This window comes from Leopardus geoffroyi, chromosome B2 (assembly GCF_018350155.1).
Source record: "Leopardus geoffroyi isolate Oge1 chromosome B2, O.geoffroyi_Oge1_pat1.0, whole genome shotgun sequence".
NCBI lineage: Eukaryota > Metazoa > Chordata > Mammalia > Carnivora > Felidae > Leopardus > Leopardus geoffroyi.
Window position 1 is genome coordinate 18277057 of NC_059332.1, and position 7209 is coordinate 18284265.

The window sequence follows — 7209 nt, forward strand, 5'->3', positions numbered from 1 at the left end:
TGGAAAGTCTTTGCTTTGGAAGTGAAGGGGATTTTTTAATGGTTTTTAAGAAGAAAATGGAGGTAGTTAACTGGAAGGTTTATAGGAAAGGTCATAGGAAATGTGTCTAGCTATACATACTGGAGGAGATTTAACAATTGTTCATCCGGTTTGACATTCCGAAGGACTAAGGAAGCAAAGCATTAGACAGTGTCCATTTTGCAGCCTTTTGCTTTCTAATCTCCTTATGGAAGGCTGTGTAAAATCAATCTCGACAGACGAATGAGAGTTGGTGGAGTCTAAATTCTATTTTCCAAAGCCAGAGAATTCATAACAATGGTGGTTTTTTTTTTTTTAATTTCAAATGGAAAGTGTATTCTCCGAACGCAACGCAGCAATTGTTTTTTAAAGCGGTTATTTATTATTTCCTAGAGAGACTGGTTAACTGTAACGTAGATGTAACAAAATAATGAGGCGAATGAACCCTAACTGTACATACTCTTGACAGAAATGAAACGCACACAGCATCGTAGCAGGTGAAGTGAAGCATTGTCTATCAGGGCTGTTTTTCTTGGCTGCATCTCAGATTGTGTGGGGGATCCTAACCTCAGGCACAATAGCATTCATAAACAGCCATACATTGCTGCTTTCTCCAACGACACATAAATACTCATTTTAAAACGAAAACAATCTTATTAAATACCATTCATTCATATCTGGATTTACAGATGCTTGTTATGTTGGAAAACCTGAACCCAATATAATCCTTGCATCCTGAGAAAGATAGAAAGGAAATAGTGGGTTAGAACATTACAAGGTCATAATAAACAATGGTTTCCAAATGCACAGAATTAGGTATTTTTATTCCGTAGTTAGACATTTTGAGGATCAGGATATTGTGACTTTCCTTTCCTTTTTCTTTTTTTTAATATTTAAAAGAAGTTATATCTATTTCTAAGGGGTGGGAGGATTAGAGCAGTTATTATTAAAAATAATTTCTATGGGTCTAACTGAAGATTATATGGATTTTGACTTTATCTGTTGTGACCAATGTGTATTTTTTAAAGCACATGGTGATTGCTTGACAGGTCACATGTTTATATACTAACAACCATGATTCTCTGTAGATTAACTCAAATTAGGATACATACTTGAGTTATAAGGATGCTTGCTAGGCTATGCTAATTACCACGCCCAATTTTTATGAAAACACAATGCTCCTTTATTACCCCTTCTGTTCTCCAACACCCTTTAAAAATCACAATCCGGGGCGCCTGGGTGGCGCAGTCGGTTAAGCGTCCGACTTCAGCCAGGTCACGATCTCGCGGTCCGTGAGTTCGAGCCCCGCGTCGGGCTCTGGGCTGATGGCTCAGAGCCTGGAGCCTGTTTCCGATTCTGTGTCTCCCTCTCTCTCTGCCCCTCCCCCGTTCATGCTCTGTCTCTCTCTGTCCCAAAAATAAATAAACGTTGAAAAAAAAAAAAAGTTAAAAAAACATTTAAAAAAAAAAAAAAATCACAATCCAATCCATTCCTCCCCAAAATCGAATATTAATATAATTTGAGTTCTTGATGGAACTACCATCAGGACTGCAATGCCCCGCAGCTGAAATAATATTTAAAATAGAAGGGATTTGACATTTGAGAAGTCAGTGGCTTGAAATACCCAGTTGTACTTAGCTAATTCAGTCCTTAACCTCTGGTTTCAAATAAATCAATTACAGTCGATTCCACTTCAGTTCAGAAGTGCACAGGGTTTTAGTTAATTGAATACATTTTATTCACTTGCTAGGAATATTCATTTATCAAAATTCCAAATTTAATGTACATTTCTTTACAACTCAGGTTACGTGAGACTGCGCAGTCAGATCAAATTTGCCCTGGTTTCCTCAAATCCTCTAAAAATCTGAATTTCACCAGCCTTTAGGAAACAGTCTCCCCCCTTCTTTCTCAATCAAAAGTAAATTCATAATAATTCCATGTCAGGTAGGAAAGCTGCTTCCCCTCCCCCCAAAGAAAAAAATCACATGTGGTCATCAACCTTGTGTTAAGTTTAAATAGGTTAAGAACAGAGCTGGATTAATTAAGTTTTAAAAAAGTATTGACCTGAAATTAAAAAAAAAAAAATTACGCATGGTTTTCATTAGAGCTTAACTTTGCTGCAGCTGACAGGTATGACAAGCGTTTTGTTGTTGTTGGGTTTTTTGTTTTGTTTTGTTTTGTTTTTGTTTTTGTGGTCTTAAAGCTGCAGGCTCCTTTTCTTAACCCTCTCTCTTCCTCTGCCTCCTCCCTCCTCAGGCTTTTGGAGAAGTGCTTGAGTAAATAGTGAAATTGTTAACGGAAAGCAGTATGGTTAAATGTGCCCAAATGAAGTTGTGCTTTAAACAGATATTGATGTATGCAGTGTTTTATATTTATTGTTTGTAGCATCCTGCTGGCAGCCGTTTACTGTTTGGAAAGGAAAGGGGTTAATTAGCGTCATTATCAATCACTAATGCTTGCCTAACGTGTCCAAAGAATAATCAAGTTAGAGGGCGGCATGAAGCCAACAGCTGCTTCATCCCAGTTACAGATCTCCTCCTAAGCCACTCAGTTATGGGGTTGGTTGGGCGTGGGGGGAGGTGAAGTGAGGGGAAGAATCCTCATTGCTTGGGTAAAAGGGCTATAAAAATCGGGTCAAGTCGCTAGAGATCCAAGAGGCAGAAAGTACAACATAAATAACCAGGGTTTTCATTCTTTGAGTTACAGGTGCAGCAATGGCAATGATCCTGAGGCGAGAGTAGTGAAATTTGTTCTTTAATTTGCTTGATTATCCAAGTTGGGCATTTGAAGAAACACAGCCACGTTTCCCCATCGCTTAGTGCTATGTGGTAAAGAGAAATACCTAAAATGCAAGGAGATAAGAAGAAAATACCCCACATGCCACAGACAAACCCAAGCCAACTCCTCACATCACCCCAACATCCACCCCAGAAGAATGAAACCACACAACACGCCAGGTAATAACAGTTCTCACACCTCTGCATCACCTCTTGGGGTGCTCAGGGATATTTTTCCTTGCGAATTTCAATGAACAATTCCTTTCTTATATTAAACTTGATTGCTGCACAGGTATGGCATGTCAGTTTCCAAGTGTTACACTACTCTTAAGGATACTGTCCTCCTTGGAACGCACCATGGGAGAGAAACTGACAAAGTTTGACCTTGTTATGGGTTCCTCTTAGAAGTTTTATTTGCCAAGTTAACCCCGAGTTAGAACCGAAAACCCCATTAATGATCAGAGTTTACTCAACTGTGTTTCTGAAGGCAGGGATGAATTAGTCTGAGGTGGAGTATTTATAAACAGAGAGCAGTTGTATGATTGAACGTGACATTGATTTCTTTCTACGAAACCAGTAGCCCAAACTCATCTTTGCCCACATGGACATAGATGAGAAACATTCTCAATCAAATTGCCAACACAGGTTAAGTCTTCCTCCAAGAAGTAACTGTTTCCCATTGAGGGCAGCAGGTGGCCATGAGAGTAGAAAGAGAATATTGGGATGGAAACCTATGCAATTCATGTACACAGGAGGTTCCTGTGTTTGAAAAATAACATTCTGCTCTTTAGGGTCATGATTGAAACAGGAAAGGAGAGAGTGAAGGAGATTTTAGGCTGAGCCTGAGGGCCCTATGACTAAACTTTAACTGTTATTCCCATGTAAAACTGTGTATCTTTGTCATCTTTGGCGTCTGAAAAGGACAGCACAAAGCCAACTTTGCTTTCACAGGGAGATTTATTTCTCAAGAAAAAAAGCAACACTTAGGATATTGCTAGAGAAATCTATGTTGGAGGAGAAGGAAATGCAGAGGAGATGAACTTTCCATAGTAGATACTTAAGGTATTTATGACAGAGATTCCCTTTCTTCCTTCCTTCCTTCCTTCCTTCCTTCCTTCCTTCCTTCCTTCCTTCTTCTTTCTTTCCTTCCTTCTTTCCTTCCTTCCTTCCTCCTTCTTTCCTTCCTTCCTTCCCTCCTTCTTTCCTTCCTCCTTAACTTCCTTCTTCTTTCCTTCTCTCTCTCTCTCCCTCCCTCCTTCTCACTCCCCCCCCCCCTTTTCCTCCCTCCTTCCTTCCTTTTCTCTCTGTCTCTCTGTTTTTAATGAGGAGTCTGACCATCTTTGGGGAAACTTCGTGGAATTAGCTTGACTTTCCATATTAACTTCCATTTGGAGATGGGAATATTTTCAACAGCAGGACGGGCATTTTCCTTCTTTCTTTTCTTCTTCTTCTTTTAAGTGGCCCAATTCCAAGCTATGCCTTCTCTGCACATGATTTTTCTATGGAAATCACGAAATTCCAGCAACAATCCTAAACCCGAAACTTCAAACTGAAGTGGAGTTTGGTGGTCCAGCCTCTGTATGACCATGCCCTGCTGTTCAGCTGTCCACCCCCAACTCTAAACTTTTGCAAGTAAAGAAGCCAGGACCCCTATTTCTGTCAGGGCACACATCTCCCTGAGCTCTCTTTTCAATTGTTCTCGCTCATCACCCTTTTAGAATCCAACCTACCCTGGGGAAATATACACATCTATGTATACAGATTTATTTATATTTTTATTTGAACGGTTTGGTCAAACTAAATTTAGCTAATATAGCTTAAAAGATTTTTTTTTTTTTTTCCTAAGGCGCTGAGTTAATGCTAGGATCAAATTTCCGTCTGCTTTGTCAGCCACCAAATCCTATTTCAGGATCCCCCCTGTCTTTTTTGGAGCCCCCAAGTCTGGGCTGCGCCTTTGTCCACAGCAAGGAGGCGGTCCCCAATGCCTGATCTCAGCTCCGGGCGCCAGGACCCCCGCGCTGGAGGAGGCGGCACGGTCCGCACGCCCTCCGTGCGCCCCGCCGCCGGATCCACCCCCGCCCCCGCCCGCCGGCCCCCGCGCAGTCCTAGCTACATTCGCCCCCCAAATCCCGTCGCGCGCCTCTTTGGATCAGAAGCAACGCGCAACTTGATTTCGAAGGTCTGGCCTTGGAGGTGGGAGGCGGGGGCGGTGACGGTGGAAAAGAGGACTGACGGTTCGAGCCCAGCTCGGGGTTGGATGGAGGCGGGGGTGGGGACTGTTAGGGGGTTGGGGACCGTAGGGGGCCAAGACGACAGCCCCGGCAAGGGGCGCGGGCGGCCTGGGCGGCGGCCACCGGCGCTCGCGACCGGGTGAGACCCAATTAAGCTGCAGTCGAACCCTGAGAGAGAGGTTTGGGACTTGCGTGCGCCCCCCGCCTCCCTTCGCGCGCTCGCCGGTGCAGTGAGCGAGAGCCGGGAGGCTCAGGTCAGAGTTTTAAGGGCCTTTTCCGCAGGAGCGGTGCTTTAATTAATGGTTGGAGGCAGGATCTGGGAAACTTTCTGGCTCCACGACTCCCGAGGCGGCGCGCAGTTTTAGCAACCCTGGCCCGGGTCTCTAAGCAACTCGAGCGGCATGGGACTCGACCCCGGCACCCCCACCCTTTCTTTCCGTCCAGGCCTCCCCGAGCTGTTTTCACTCGCCACGCATCTCGCCCAAAACCTCACTCTCTGACCGCCCTCCCGGGGCCTTTCCTTCACCTAGACCCACCCAGAGGCCAGGAACCCGCGTCGCCCGCTCAGCGCCTTCCGCGACACTGTCCATTAGCCACTTGAATCTTTAAAAAGGCATGAAGATCTTGTTTTATTGCAACAATTTTGGTTGACCTTCCAATACCCGTTTGGGCGAACATCCTGGGCCGAACTACTTAAGCAGTGCGAAGGAAAGGCTACTGGGGGAGCGTTTAGCCGACCCCCTCTGAATCTCAACGCCCAAGCATGGATCTCCCATTAGGATGACCCGAGATGAAAGCCTTGGGTGGCGCTTCTCGCCAATCCCAGGCCCATTTGCACTTCTGGGCATCCCTTCCCCCCTCCCTCCCTCCTCCTCCCCCTCCTCCTCCTCCCCTCTTTGTAAAAATGCGCTCTGACTTTTCTGGGCGGGGGCGGGGAGACTGGCTGGGCTGGGCTGGGGAGGGGGGCTTCGCAGATAGTTGATATTCCGGGTCCAGCAGCTCTCCGCGCTCCCATTCTCTAAGCTCAGCCGGGGGGAAGTGTCGCCCCGGGCCAAACATATGCTTCTTTCCAGCGCGCTAATCCACCTTCAGCGTGGAGGCATAATTGCTCGAGTGTCCATGGATTCGCGGCGCTTTGTCCCTCGCTGGCTCCCATCAGCCCTGGCACACGCCATTTCAATCAAATCTTTTCAGAAAACTGTCTCCTTTTATCAAGTCCCAGCCCCTGCGAACGACGGGAGCATTTAACAAAACACCCTGCGTGTTCCGCCCTTCTCCCTGGGCCCTGGCGGAGCAGGGAGCTGCGATTATTGCAACAACTTTTCATTGAGTTCGGCCTCAGAGAAGACAGAGAGGAGAGGGAGAGGCGAAGAGAGAGAGAGACGGACAGACGGAGAGAAAGCAACGTCAGCATCCCAGACCTAAACGGGTTTTATTCTAAAACCCTGGTGTCAGGTGTATTGGAAAGGAAAGGGTCAGAGGTCACCCTCAAAGAGAAAACATGTTTCATCTCAGTTTTTTTTTTTTTTTTTTTTCTTCCTTTGGAATTACAGAAATTGACTGGCTCTGTGGAGTGCTGGGGCAGTGTAGTGGGAGAAAAAGACAGCAAAAATGGGCAGATAACAGGGAAGGACCCTGTCTGAAGGACATTACGGGTAGTCCCTTTATCAAAAAACTCCAACAAAAAAGATCCCTGATGCTGATTCCCTTGTACATACCCCATATCTCTTTTGTTGCCGGTGACAGGCACAGCTAAAGTTGAATCTGAAGATCTCTGCCTTATGATAATACCCTCTTGGTAAATACGGAAGTCCTACACGATCCGGATTTAATAGTGTGACTGGATTTCTAGCTTCAGGAGAAAAAGCTTTCATTGATTAGGAGAAAAAGAGAGAATGACACAGTGGAAAGATGAACTCTAGAGAAGACCTTAGAAGCAGAGATGCAAAATATTTTTGATGCTGTTGGGGGGCGGAGAATGAAGCCAAATGCAAAAGACGAAGCTTGAGGTTTGATTTTGTGTAGCAATTATTATGCAAATATACACCAACAGTAGACACTGTAGTTCTATTATAGGAACACAGCTTTGTGGCTTGTTTCTAAAATGAGAACGTCAGAGTAATTGAACAGTTTTCTTCAAATCTCACTCACGTACATTGAGAGGGATTTCAGGGACTTAGGTG